Raw genomic sequence first — 13,217 nt, 5'->3', positions numbered from 1 at the left:
CTCAGGTCTGACCTTTCAATGGCAACTGTAACAGACAGTGACAAAGAGCCCAAACCAAAAGCTCAGTAGGCAATCAGAAACATAATCCAACAATCAATCCTAAAGCCCTAAACTGAAGGACCCAGTAGACATGGAAGACACTGCAGAAATCAGAGACATCGGAGAAATGCAACGTCCGAGAAAGCTGTGATGGCCGAGTGGTTAAGGCGTTGGACTTAAAGTCCAATGGAGTCTCCCCGCACAGTTTCAAATCCTGTTCACAGTGCTAGGCTCTATATTTTGAAATATTAAAAATTGCAATTGAAAGTTCAATCAAAAGAAGTTTTGAGAGCTAAGTAAAACAACACTCATTATGCAATAGGGTTTTCCCGCACAGGTTCAAATCCTGTTTACAGCGGTGTATTTTATGCGCCGAGGGAGAGAAATCTGGTGAGAGCAAGATTGCCCAAACTCAATAGTGAGGGGATGTATAAGTAATGTAAAGAAAGCCTTTCACATCCACCCTCTGGACCTACCCTATCTTTTCCTTCTGGTTAAAATGGTAAGAAATATGTAAAGAGTTATGTGATGACCAAGTGGAGAAGAAATCCAATAAGATCCCCCTTTCAAACTTCAAATCCTTTCCTCCGTAGAATATTTCATGGGAATTATCCCAAAAATATATCTCCTAAACTTTATACATATGAAACCTAAAAAATAACACTGTATGTTTTCCTGACAGCATATCCGTTTCCTCCTTCATTCTCGGAAACCTCAGGTCTGACCTTTCAATAGGCAACTGTAACAGACAGTGACAAAGAGCCCAAACCAAAAGCTCAGTAGGCAATCAGAAACAAAATCCAACAATCAATCCTAAAGCCCTAAACTGAAGGACCCAGTAGACATGGGAGACACTACAGAAATCAGAGACATCAGAGAAATGCAACTTCAGAGAAAGCTGTGATGGCCGAGTGGTTAAGGCGTTGGACTTGAAATCCAATGGGGCCCCCCCGCATAGGTTCAAATCCTGTTCACAGCGCTAGGCTCTATATTTTGAAAGATTAAACCTTGCAATTGAAAGCTCAAGCAAAAGAAGTTTTGAGAGCTAAGTAAAACAACACTCATTTTGCAATGGGGTTTTCCCGCACGGGTTCAAATCCTGTTTACAGCGGTGTATTTTATGCGCCGAGGGAGAGAAATCTGGTGAGAGCAAGATTGCCCAAACTCAATAGTGAGGGGATGTATAAGTAATGTAATAAAAGCCTTTCACATCCACCCTCTGGACCTACCCTATCTCTTTCTTCTGGTTAAAATGGTAAGAAATATGTAAAGAGTTATGTGATGACCAAGTGGACAAGAAATCCAATAAGATCCCCCTTTCAAACTTCAAATCCTGTGCTCCGTAGAATATTTCATGGGAATTATCCCAAAAAAATATATCTCCTAAACTTTATACATATGAAACCTAAAAAATAACACTGTATGTTTTCCTGACAGCATATCCGTTTCCTCCTTCATTCTCGGAAACCTCAGGTCTGACCTTTCAATAGGCAACTGTAACAGACAGTGACAAAGAGCCCAAACCAAAAGCTCAGTAGGCAATCAGAAACAAAATCCAACAATCAATCCTAAAGCCCTAAACTGAAGGACCCAGTAGACATGGGAGACACTGCAGAAATCAGAGACATCAGAGAAATGCAACTTCAGAGAAAGCTGTGATGGCCGAGTGGTTAAGGCGTTGGACTTGAAATCCAATGGGGTCTCCCCGCATAGGTTCAAATCCTGTTCACAGCGCTAGGCTCTTCATTTTGAAAGATTAAACCTTGCAATTGAAAGTTCAAGCAAAAGAAGTTTTGAGAGCTAAGTAAAACAACACTCATTTTGCAATGGGGTTTTCCCGCACCGGTTCAAATTCTGTTTACAGCTGTTTATTTTATGCACCGAGGGAGAGAAATCTGGTGAGAGCAAGATTGCCCGAACTCAATAGTGAGGGGATGTATAAGTAATGTAAAGAAAGCCTTTCACATCCACCCTCTGGACCTACCCTATCTCTTCCTTCAGGTTAAAATGGTAAGAAATATGTAAAGAGTTGTGTGATGGCCAAGTGGACAAGAAATCCAATGAGATCCCCCTTTCAAACTTCAAATCCTGTCCTCCGTAGAATATTTCATGGGAATTTTCCCAGAAATGAATCTCCTAAACTTTATACATATGAAAACTAAAAAATAACACTGTGTGTTTACCTGACAGCATATCCATTTCCTCCTTCATTCTCGGAAACCTCAGGTCTGACCTTTCAATAGGCAACTGTAACAGACAGTGACAAAGAGCCCAAACCAAAAGCTCAGTAGGCAATCAGAAACATAATCCAACAATAAATCCTAAAGCCCTAAACTGAAGGACCCAGTAGACATGGGAGACACTGCAGAAATCAGAGACATCGGAGAAATGCACCTTCCGAGAAAGCTGTGATGGCCGAGTGGTGAAGGCGATGGACTTGAAATCCAATGGGGTTTCCCCACACAGGTTCAAATCCTGTTCACAGCGCTAGGCTCTATATTTTGAAAGATTAAACCTTGCAATTGAAAGTTCAAGCAAAAGAAGTTTTGAGAGCTAAGTAAAACAACACTCATTTTGCAATGGGGTTTTCCCGCACAGGTTCAAATTCTTTTTACAGCTGTGTATTTTATGCGCCGAGGGAGAGAAATCTGGTGAGAGCAAGATTGCCCGAACTCAATAGTGAGGGGATGTATAAGTAATGTAAAGAAAGCCTTTCACTTCCACCCTCTGGACCTCTCTTCCTTCAGGTTAAAATGCTAAGAAATATGTAAAGAGTTATGTGATGGCCAAGTGGACAAGAAATCCAATGAGATCCCCCTTTCAAACTTCAAATCCTGTCCTCCGTAGAATATTTTAAGGGAATTTTCCCAGAAATGTATCTCCTAAACTTTATGCTTATGAAACCTAAAAAATAACACTGTGTGTTTACCTGACAGCATATCCGTTTCCTCCTTCATTCTCGGAAACCTCTGGTCTGACCTTTCAATAGGCAACTGTAACAGACAGTGACAAAGAGCCCAAACCAAAAGCTCAGTAGGCAATCAGAAACATAATCTAACAATCAATCCTAAAGCCCTAAACCGAAGGACCCAGTAGACATGGAAGAAACTGCAGAAATCAGAGACATCGGAGACACGCAACTTTCGAGAAAGCTGTGATGGCAGAGTGGTTAGGGCGTTGGACTTGAAATCCAATGGGGTCTCCCCGCATAGGTTCAAATCCTGTTCACAGCGCTAGGCTCTATGTTTTGAAAGATTAAACCTTGCAATTGAAAGTTCAAGCAAAAGATGTTTTGAGAGCTAAGTAAAACAACACTCATTTTGCAATGGTGTTTTCCCGCACAGGTTCAAATCCTGTTTACAGCGGTGTATTTTATGCGCCGAGGGAGAGGAATCTGGTGAGAGTAAGATTACCCGAACTCAATAGTGAGGGGATGTATAAGTAATGTAAAGAAAGCCTTTCACTTCCACCCTCTGGACCTACCCTATCTCTTCCTTCAGGTTAAAATGGTAAGAAATATGTAAAGAGTTATGTGATGACCAAGTGGACAAGAAATCCAATAAGATCCCCCTTTCAAACTTCAAATCCTGTCCTCCGTAGAATATTTCATGGGAATTATCCCAAAAATATATCTCCTAAACTTTATACATATGAAACCTAAAAAATAACACTGTATGTTTTCCTGACAGCATATCCGTTTCCTCCTTCATTCTCGGAAACCTCAGGTCTGACCTTTCAATAGGCAACTGTAACAGACAGTGACAAAGAGCCCAAACCAAAAGCTCAGTAGGCAATCAGAAACAAAATCCAACAATCAAAATCCAACCCTCTGGACCTCTCTTCCTTCAGGTTAAAATGCTAAGAAATATGTAATGAGTTATGTGATGGCCAAGTGGACAAGAAATCCAATGAGATCCCCCTTTCAAACTTCAAATCCTGTCCTCCGTAGAATATTTTATGGGAATTTTCCAAGAAATGTATCTCCTAAACTTTATGCTTATGAAACCTAAAAAATAACACTGTGTGTTTACCTGACAGCATATCCGTTTCCTCCTTCATTCTCGGAATCCTCAGGTCTGACCTTTCAATAGGCAACTGTAACAGACAGTGACAAAGAGCCCAAACCAAAAGCTCAGTAGGCAATCAGAAACATAATCTAACAATCAATCCTAAAGCCCTAAACTGAAGGACCCAGTAGACATGGAAGACACTGCAGAAATCAGAGACATCGGAGAAACACAAATTCCAAGAAAGCTGTGATGGCCGGGTGGTTAAGGCGTTGGACTTGAAATCCAATGCAGTCTCCCCGCATAGGTTCAAATCCTGTTCACAGCGCTAGGTTCTATATTTTGAAAGATTAAACCTTGCAATTGAAAGTTCAAGCAAAAGAAGTTTTGAGAGCTAAGTAAAACAACACTCATTTTGCAATGGGGTTTCCCCGCACAGGTTCAAATTCTGTTTACAGCTGTGTATTTTATGCGCAGAGGGAGAGAAATCTGGTGAGAGCAAGATTGCCTGAACTCAACAGTGAGGGGATGTATAAGTAATGTAAAGAAAGCCTTTCACATCCACCCTCTGGACCTACCCTATCTCTTCCTTCTGGTTAAAATGGTAAGAAATATGTAAAGAGTTATGTGATGACCAAGTGGACAAGAAATCCAATAAGATCCCCCTTTCAAACTTCAAATCCTATCCTCCGTAGAATATTTCATGGGAATTATCCCAAAAATATATCTCCTAAATTTTATACATATGAAACCTAAAAAATAACACTGTATGTTTTCCTGACAGCATATCCATTTCCTCCTTCATTCTCCGAAACCTCAGGTCTGACCTTTCAGTAGGCAACTGTAACAGACAGTGACAAAGAGCCCAAACCAAAAGCTCAGTAGGCAATCAGAAACAAAATCCAACAATCAATCCTAAAGCCCTAAACTGAAGGACCCAGTAGACATGGGAGACACTGCAGAAATCAGAGACATCAGAGAAATGCAACTTCAGAGAAAGCTGTGATGGCCGAGTGGTTAAGGCGTTGGACTTGAAATCCAATGGGGTCTCCCCGCATAGGTTCTAATCCTGTTCACAGCGCTAGGCTCTATTTTTTGAAAGATTAAACCTTGCAATTGAAAGTTCAAGCAAAAGAAGTTTTGAGAGCTAAGTAAAACAACACTCATTTTGCAATGGGGTTTCCCCGCACAGGTTCAAATTCTGTTTATAGCTGTGTATTTTATGCGCCGAGGGAGAGAAATCTGGTGAGAGCAAGATTGCCCGAACTCAATAGTGAGGGGATGTATAAGTAATGTAAAGAAAGCCTTTCACATCCACCCTCTGGACCTACCCTATCTCTTCCTTCAGGTTAAAATGGTAAGAAATATGTAAAGAGTTGTGTGATGGCCAAGTGGACAAGAAATCCAATGAGATCCCCCTTTCAAACTTCAAATCCTGTCCTCCGTAGAATATTTCATGGGAATTTTCCCAGAAATGTATCTCCTAAACTTTATACATATGAAAACTAAAAAATAACACTGTGTGTTTACCTGACAGCATATCCATTTCCTCCTTCATTCTCGGAAACCTCAGGTCTGACCTTTCAATAGGCAACTGTAACAGACAGTGACAAAGAGCCCAAACCAAAAGCTCAGTAGGCAATCAGAAACATAATCCGACAATCAATCCTAAAGCCCTAAACTGAAGGACCCAGTAGACATGGGAGACACTGCAGAAATCAGAGACATCGGAGAAATGCACCTTTCGAGAAATCTGTGATGGCCGAGTGGTTAAGGCGTTGGACTTGAAATCCAATGGGGTCTCCCCACATAGGTTCAAATCCTGTTCACAGCGCTAGGCTCTTTATTTTGAAAGATTAAACCTTGCAATTGAAAGTTCAAGCAAAAGAAGTTTTGAGAGCTAAGTAAAACAACACTCATTTTGCAATGGGGTTTTCCCGCACAGGTTCAAATTCTGTTTACAGCTGTGTATTTTATGCGCCGAGGGAGAGAAATCTGGTGAGAGCAAGATTGCCCGAACTCAATAGTGAGGGGATGTATAAGTAATGTAAAGAAAGCCTTTCACTTCCACCCTCTGGACCTCTCTTCCTTCAGGTTAAAATGCTAAGAAATATGTAAAGAGTTATGTGATGGCCAAGTGGACAAGAAATCCAATGAGATCCCCCTTTCAAACTTCAAATCCTGTCCTCCGTAGAATATTTTATGGGAATTTTCCAAGAAATGTATCTCCTAAACTTTATGCTTATGAAACCTAAAAAATAACACTGTATGTTTACCTGACAGCATGTCCGTTTCCTCCTTCATTCTCGGAATCCTCAGGTCTGACCTTTCAATAGGCAACTGTAATAGACAGTGACAAAGAGCCCAAACCAAAAGCTCAGTAGGCAATCAGAAACATAATCTAACAATCAATCCTAAAGCCCTAAACTGAAGGACCCAGTAGACATGGAAGACACTGCAGAAATCAGAGACATCAGAGAAATGCAACTTTCGAGAAAGCTGTGATGGCCGAGTGGTTAAGGTGTTGGACTTGAAATCTAGTGGGGTCTCCCCACATAGGTTCAAATCCTGTTCACAGCGCTAGGCTCTATATTTTGAAAGATTAAACCTTGCAATTGAAAGTTCAAGCAAAATAAGTTTTGAGAGCTAAGTAAAACAACACTCATTTTGCAATGGGGTTTTCCCGCACAGGTTCAAATCCTGTTTACAGCGGTGTATTTTATGCGCCGAGGGAGAGGAATCTGGTGAGAGCAAGATTACCTGAACTCAATAATGAGGGGATGTATAAGTAATGTAAAGAAAGCCTTTCACTTCCACCCTCTGGACCTGCCCTATCTCTTCCTTCAGGTTAAAATGCTAAAAAATATGTAAAGAGTTATGTGATGGCCAAGTGGACAAGAGATCCAATGAGATCCCCCTTTCAAACTTCAAATCCTGTCCTCCGTAGAATATTTTATGGGAATTTTCCAAGAAATGTATCTCCTAAACTTTATGCTTATGAAACCTAAAAAATAACACTGTGTGTTTACCTGACAGCATATCCGTTTCCTCCTTCATTTTCGGAATCCTCAGGTCTGACCTTTCAATAGGCAACTGTAACAGACAGTGACAAAGAGCCCAAACCAAAAGCTCAGTAGGCAATCAGAAACATAATCTAACAATCAATCCTAAAGCCCTAAACTGAAGGACCCAGTAGACATGGAAGACACTGCAGAAATCAGAGACATCGGAGAAACACAAATTCTGAGAAAGCTGTGATGGCCGGGTGGTTAAGGCGTTGGACTTGAAATCCAATGGGGTCTCCCCGCATAGGTTCAAATCCTGTTCACAGCGCTAGGTTCTATATTTTGAAAGATTAAACCTTGCAATTGAAAGTTCGAGCAAAAGAAGTTTTGAGAGCTAAGTAAAACAACACTCATTTTGCAATGGGGTTTCCCCGCACAGGTTCAAATTCTGTTTACAGCTGTGTATTTTATGCGCCGAGTTAGAGAAATCTGGTGAGAGCAAGATTGCCCGAACTCAATAGTGAGGGGATGTATAAGTAATGTAAAGAAAGCCTTTCACATCCACCCTCTGGACCTACCCTATCTCTTCCTTCTGGTTAAAATGGTAAGAAAGATGTAAAGAGTTATGTGATGACCAAGTGGACAAGAAATCCAATAAGATCCCCCTTTCAAACTTCAAATCCTATCCTCCGTAGAATATTTCATGGGAATTATCCCAAAAATATATCTCCTAAACTTTATACATATGAAACCTAAAAAATAACACTGTATGTTTTCCTGACAGCATATCCGTTTCCTCCTTCATTCTCGGAAACCTCAGGTCTGACCTTTCAGTAGGCAACTGTAACAGACAGTGACAAAGAGCCCAAACCAAAAGCTCAGTAGGCAATCAGAAACAAAATCCAACAATCAATCCTAAAGCCCTAAACTGAAGGACCCAGTAGACATGGGAGACACTGCAGAAATCAGAGACATCAGAGAAATGCAACTTCCGAGAAAGCTGTGATGGCAGAGTGGTTAAGGCGTTGGACTTGAAATACAATGGGGTCTCCCCGCATAGGTTCAAATCCTGTTCACAGCGCTAGGCTCTATATTTTGAAAGATTAAACCTTGCAATTGAAAGTTCAAGCAAAAGAAGTTTTGAGAGCTAAGTAAAACAACACTCATTTTGCAATGGGGTTTCCCCGCACAGGTTCAAATTCTGTTTACAGCTGTGTATTTTATGCGCCGAGGGAGAGAAATCTGGTGAGAGCAAGATTGCACGTACTCAATAGTGAGGGGATGTATAAGTAATGTAAAGAAAGCCTTTCACATCCACCCTCTGGACCTACCCTATCTCTTCCTTCAGGTTAAAATGGTAAGAAATATGTAAAGAGTTGTGTGATGGCCAAGTGGACAAGAAATCCAATGAGATCCCCCTTTCAAACTTCAAATCCTGTCCTCCGTAGAATATTTCATGGGAATTTTCCCAGAAATGTATCTCCTAAACTTTATACATATGAAAACTAAAAAATAACACTGTGTGTTTACCTGACAGCATATCCATTTCCTCCTTCATTCTCGGAAACCTCAGGTCTGACCTTTCAATAGGCAACTGTAACAGACAGTGACAAAGAGCCCAAACCAAAAGCTCAGTAGGCAATCAGAAACATAATCCAACAATCAATCCTAAAGCCCTAAACTGAAGGACCCAGTAGACATGGGAGACACTGCAGAAATCAGAGACATCAGAGAAATGCAACTTCCGAGAAAGCTGAGATGGCAGAGTGGTTAAGGCGTTGGACTTGAAATCCAATGGGATTTCCCCGCATAGGTTCAAATCCTGTTCAAAATGCTAGGCTCTATATTTTGAAAGATTAAACCTTGCAATTGAAAGTTCAAGCAAAAGAAGTTTTGAGAGCTAAGTAAAACAACACTCATTTTGCAATGGGGTTTTCCCGCACGGGTTCAAATCCTGTTTACAGCGGTGTATTTTATGCGCCGAGGGAGAGAAATCTGGTGAGAGCAAGATTGCCCAAACTCAATAGTGAGGGGATGTATAAGTAATGTAAAGAAAGCCTTTCATATCCACCCTCTGGACCTACCCTATCTCTTCCTTCTGGTTAAAATGGTAAGAAATATGTAAAGAGTTATGTGATGACCAAGTGGACAAGAAATCCAATAAGATCCCCCTTTCAAACTTCAAATCCTGTCCTCCGTATAATATTTCATGGGAATTATCCCAAAAATATATCTCCTAAACTTTATACATATGAAACCTAAAAAATAACACTGTATGTTTTCCTGACAGCATATCCGTTTCCTCCTTCATTCTCGGAAACCTCAGGTCTGACCTTTCAATAGGCAACTGTAACAGACAGTGACAAAGAGCCCAAACCAAAAGCTCAGTAGGCAATCAGAAACAAAATCCAACAATCAATCCTAAAGCCCTAAACTGAAGGACCCAGTAGACATGGGAGACACTGCAGAAATCAGAGACATCAGAGAAATGCACCTTCTGAGAAAGCTGTGATGGCCGAGTGGTTAAGCCGTTGGCCTTGAAATCCAATGGGGTCTCCCCGCATAGGTTCAAATCCTGTTCAAAGCACTAGGCTCTATATTTTGAAAGATTCAACCTTGCAATTGAAAGTTCAAGCAAAAGAAGTTTTGAGAGCTAAGTAAAATAACACTCATTTTGCAATGGGGTTTTCCCGCACAGGTTCAAATTCTGTTTACAGCTGTGTATTTTATGCGCCGAGGGAGAGAAATCTGGTGAGAGCAAGATTGCCCGAACTCAATAGTGAGGGGATGTATAAGTAATGTAAAGAAATCCTTTCACATCCACCCTCTGGACCTACCCTATCTCTTCCTTCAGGTTAAAATGGTAAGAAATATGTAAAGAGTTGTGTGATGGCCAAGTGGACAAGAAATCCAATGAGATCCCCCTTTCAAACTTCAAATCCTGTCCTCCGTAGAATATTTCATGGGAATTTTCCCAGAAATGTATCTCCTAAACTTTATACATATGAAAACTAAAAAATAACACTGTGTGTTTACCTGACAGCATATCCATTTCCTCCTTCATTCTCGGAAACCTCAGGTCTGACCTTTCAATAGGCAACTGTAACAGACAGTGACAAAGAGCCCAAACCAAAAGCTCAGTAGGCAATCAGAAACAAAATCCAACAATCAATCCTAAAGCCCTAAACTGAAGGACCCAGTAGACATGGGAGACACTGCAGAAATCAGAGACATCAGAGAAATGTAACTGCCGAGAAAGCTGTGATGGCCGAGTGGTTAAGGCGTTGGACTTGAAATCCAATGGGTCTCCCCGCATAGGTGTTCAAATCCTGTTCGCAGCGCTAGGCTCTACATTTTGAAAGATTAAACCTTGCAATTGAAAGTTCAAGCAAAAGAAGTTTTGAGAGCTAAGTAAAACAACACTCATTTTGCAATGGGGTTTTCCCGCACGGGTTCAAATCCTGTTTACAGCGGTGTATTTTATGCGCCGAGGGAGAGAAATCTGGTGAGAGCAAGATTGCCCGAACTCAATAGTGAGGGGATGTATAAGTAATGTAAAGAAAGCCTTTCACATCCACCCTCTGGACCTACCCTATCTCTTCCTTCAGGTTAAAATGGTAAGAAATATGTAAAGAGTTGTGTGATGGCCAAGTGGACAAGAAATCCAATGAGATCCCCCTTTCAAACTTCAAATCCTGTCCTCCGTAGAATATTTTATGGGAATTTTCCAAGAAATGTATCTCCTAAACTTTATGCTTATGAAACCTAAAAAATAACACTGTGTGTTTACCTGACAGCATATCCGTTTCCTCCTTCATTCTCGGAATCCTCAGGTCTGACCTTTCAATAAGCAACTGTAACAGACTGTGACAAAGAGCCCAAACCAAAAGCTCAGTAGGCAATCAGAAACATAATCTAACAATCAATCCTAAAGCCCTAAACTGAAGGACCCAGTAGACATGGAAGACACTGCAGAAATCAGAGACATCGGAGAAACACGAATTACGAGAAAGCTGTGATGGCCGAGTGGTTAAGGCGGTGGACTTGAAATCCAATGGGGTCTCCCCACATAGGTTCAAATCCTGTTCACAGCGCTAGGCTCTATATTTTGAAAGATTAAACCTTGCAATTGAAAGTTCAAGCAAAAGAAGTTTTGAGAGCTAAGTAAAACAACACTCATTTTGCAATGGGGTTTTCCCGCAAAGGTTCAAATTCTGTTTACAGCTGTGTATTTTATGCGCCGAGGGAGAGAAATCTGGTGAGAGCAAGATTGCCCGAACTCAATAGTGAGGGGATGTATAAGTAATGTAAAGAAAGCCTTTCACGTCCACCCTCTGGACCTACCCTATCTCTTCCTTCAGGTTAAAATGGTAAGAAATATGTAAAGAGTTGTGTGATGGCCAAGTGGACAAGAAATCCAATGAGATCCCCCTTTCAAACTTCAAATCCTGTCCTACGTAGAATATTTCATGGGAATTTTCCCAGAAATGTATCTCCTAAACTTTATACATATGAAAACTAAAAAATAACACTGTGTGTTTACCTGACAGCATATCCATTCCCTCCTTCATTCTCGGAAACCTCAGGTCTGACCTTTCAATAGGCAACTGTAACAGACAGTGACAAAGAGCCCAAACCAAAAGCTCAGTAGGCAATCAGAAACATAATCCAACAATCAATCCTAAAGCCCTAAACTGAAGGACCCAGTAGACATGGGAGACACTGCAGAAATCAGAGACATCGGAGAAATGCACCTACTGAGAAAGCTGTGATGGCCGAGTGGTTAAGGCGTTGGACTTGAAATCCAATGGGGTCACCCCACATATGTTCAAATCCTGTTTACAGCACTAGGCTCTATATTTTGAAAGATTAAACCTTGCAATTGAAAGTTCAAGCAAAAGAAGTTTTGAGAGCTAAGTAAAACAACACTCATTTTGCAATGGGGTTTTCCCGCACAGGTTCAAATTCTGTTAACAGCTGTGTATTTTATGCGCCGAGGGAGAGAAATCTGGTGAGAGCAATAGGTCCCCGCATAGGTTCAAATCCTGTTCAAAGCACTAGGCTCTATATTTTGAAAGATTCAACCTTGCAATTGAAAGTTCAAGCAAAAGAAGTTTTGAGAGCTAAGTAAAACAACACTCATTTTGCAATGGGGTTTTCCCGCACAGGTTCAAATTCTGTTTACAGCTGTGTATTTTATGCGCCGAGGGAGAGAAATCTGGTGAGAGCAAGATTGCCCGAACTCAATAGTGAGGGGATGTATAAGTAATGTAAAGAAATCCTTTCACATCCACCCTCTGGACCTACCCTATCTCTTCCTTCAGGTTAAAATGGTAAGAAATATGTAAAGAGTTGTGTGATGGCCAAGTGGACAAGAAATCCAATGAGATCCCCCTTTCAAACTTCAAATCCTGTCCTCCGTAGAATATTTCATGGGAATTTTCCCAGAAATGTATCTCCTAAACTTTATACATATGAAAACTAAAAAATAACACTGTGTGTTTACCTGACAGCATATCCATTTCCTCCTTCATTCTCGGAAACCTCAGGTCTGACCTTTTTTAATAGGCAACTGTAACAGACAGTGACAAAGAGCCCAAACCAAAAGCTCAGTAGGCAATCAGAAACAAAATCCAACAATCAATCCTAAAGCCCTAAACTGAAGGACCCAGTAGACATGGGAGACACTGCAGAAATCAGAGACATCAGAGAAATGTAACTGCCGAGAAAGCTGTGATGGCCGAGTGGTTAAGGCGTTGGACTTGAAATCCAATGGGTCTCCCCGCATAGGTGTTCAAATCCTGTTCGCAGCGCTAGGCTCTACATTTTGAAAGATTAAACCTTGCAATTGAAAAGTCAAGCAAAAGAAGTTTTGAGAGCTAAGTAAAACAACACTCATTTTGCAATGGGGTTTTCCCGCACGGGTTCAAATCCTGTTTACAGCGGTGTATTTTATGCGCCGAGGGAGAGAAATCTGGTGAGAGCAAGATTGCCCGAACTCAATAGTGAGGGGATGTATAAGTAATGTAAAGAAAGCCTTTCACATCCACCCTCTGGACCTACCCTATCTCTTCCTTCAGGTTAAAATGGTAAGAAATATGTAAAGAGTTGTGTGATGGCCAAGTGGACAAGAAATCCAATGAGATCCCCCTTTCAAACTTCAAAT

At 41.0% G+C, this 13,217-nt stretch overlaps 16 non-coding genes across 16 annotated transcripts; all 16 read left to right on the top strand.

The window, feature by feature from the left end:
* The first annotated feature begins 183 nt into the window (after nt 1-183).
* TRNAL-UAA (transfer RNA leucine (anticodon UAA)) lies at nt 184-397 on the top strand. Its single transcript has 2 exons — nt 184-220; nt 353-397. It is a non-coding gene; the product is annotated as a tRNA-Leu (tRNA).
* A 539-nt stretch (nt 398-936) lies between these two features.
* Nucleotides 937-1,018, top strand: TRNAS-UGA (transfer RNA serine (anticodon UGA)). The gene has a single exon. It is a non-coding gene; the product is annotated as a tRNA-Ser (tRNA).
* A 673-nt stretch (nt 1,019-1,691) lies between these two features.
* On the top strand, nt 1,692-1,773 carry TRNAS-UGA (transfer RNA serine (anticodon UGA)). The gene has a single exon. It is a non-coding gene; the product is annotated as a tRNA-Ser (tRNA).
* A 671-nt stretch (nt 1,774-2,444) lies between these two features.
* TRNAS-UGA (transfer RNA serine (anticodon UGA)) lies at nt 2,445-2,526 on the top strand. The gene has a single exon. It is a non-coding gene; the product is annotated as a tRNA-Ser (tRNA).
* Nucleotides 2,527-3,190: 664 nt separating this feature from the next.
* TRNAS-UGA (transfer RNA serine (anticodon UGA)) lies at nt 3,191-3,272 on the top strand. Its single transcript has one exon. It is a non-coding gene; the product is annotated as a tRNA-Ser (tRNA).
* Nucleotides 3,273-4,292: 1,020 nt separating this feature from the next.
* TRNAS-UGA (transfer RNA serine (anticodon UGA)) lies at nt 4,293-4,374 on the top strand. Its single transcript has one exon. It is a non-coding gene; the product is annotated as a tRNA-Ser (tRNA).
* A 671-nt stretch (nt 4,375-5,045) lies between these two features.
* TRNAS-UGA (transfer RNA serine (anticodon UGA)) lies at nt 5,046-5,127 on the top strand. Its single transcript has one exon. It is a non-coding gene; the product is annotated as a tRNA-Ser (tRNA).
* A 671-nt stretch (nt 5,128-5,798) lies between these two features.
* On the top strand, nt 5,799-5,880 carry TRNAS-UGA (transfer RNA serine (anticodon UGA)). Its single transcript has one exon. It is a non-coding gene; the product is annotated as a tRNA-Ser (tRNA).
* A 664-nt stretch (nt 5,881-6,544) lies between these two features.
* On the top strand, nt 6,545-6,626 carry TRNAS-UGA (transfer RNA serine (anticodon UGA)). The gene has a single exon. It is a non-coding gene; the product is annotated as a tRNA-Ser (tRNA).
* Nucleotides 6,627-7,297: 671 nt separating this feature from the next.
* TRNAS-UGA (transfer RNA serine (anticodon UGA)) lies at nt 7,298-7,379 on the top strand. The gene has a single exon. It is a non-coding gene; the product is annotated as a tRNA-Ser (tRNA).
* A 671-nt stretch (nt 7,380-8,050) lies between these two features.
* On the top strand, nt 8,051-8,132 carry TRNAS-UGA (transfer RNA serine (anticodon UGA)). Its single transcript has one exon. It is a non-coding gene; the product is annotated as a tRNA-Ser (tRNA).
* A 1,424-nt stretch (nt 8,133-9,556) lies between these two features.
* Nucleotides 9,557-9,638, top strand: TRNAS-UGA (transfer RNA serine (anticodon UGA)). Its single transcript has one exon. It is a non-coding gene; the product is annotated as a tRNA-Ser (tRNA).
* Nucleotides 9,639-10,309: 671 nt separating this feature from the next.
* TRNAS-UGA (transfer RNA serine (anticodon UGA)) lies at nt 10,310-10,392 on the top strand. The gene has a single exon. It is a non-coding gene; the product is annotated as a tRNA-Ser (tRNA).
* Nucleotides 10,393-11,063: 671 nt separating this feature from the next.
* Nucleotides 11,064-11,145, top strand: TRNAS-UGA (transfer RNA serine (anticodon UGA)). The gene has a single exon. It is a non-coding gene; the product is annotated as a tRNA-Ser (tRNA).
* Nucleotides 11,146-11,816: 671 nt separating this feature from the next.
* Nucleotides 11,817-11,898, top strand: TRNAS-UGA (transfer RNA serine (anticodon UGA)). Its single transcript has one exon. It is a non-coding gene; the product is annotated as a tRNA-Ser (tRNA).
* Nucleotides 11,899-12,781: 883 nt separating this feature from the next.
* Nucleotides 12,782-12,864, top strand: TRNAS-UGA (transfer RNA serine (anticodon UGA)). The gene has a single exon. It is a non-coding gene; the product is annotated as a tRNA-Ser (tRNA).
* Nucleotides 12,865-13,217: the final 353 nt, after the last annotated feature.

The sequence above is a fragment of the Hyla sarda genome, chromosome 4 (genome assembly GCF_029499605.1).
Source record: "Hyla sarda isolate aHylSar1 chromosome 4, aHylSar1.hap1, whole genome shotgun sequence".
Classification (NCBI taxonomy): Eukaryota; Metazoa; Chordata; class Amphibia; order Anura; family Hylidae; genus Hyla; species Hyla sarda.
This window is presented reverse-complemented; position numbering and strand designations above follow the sequence as displayed.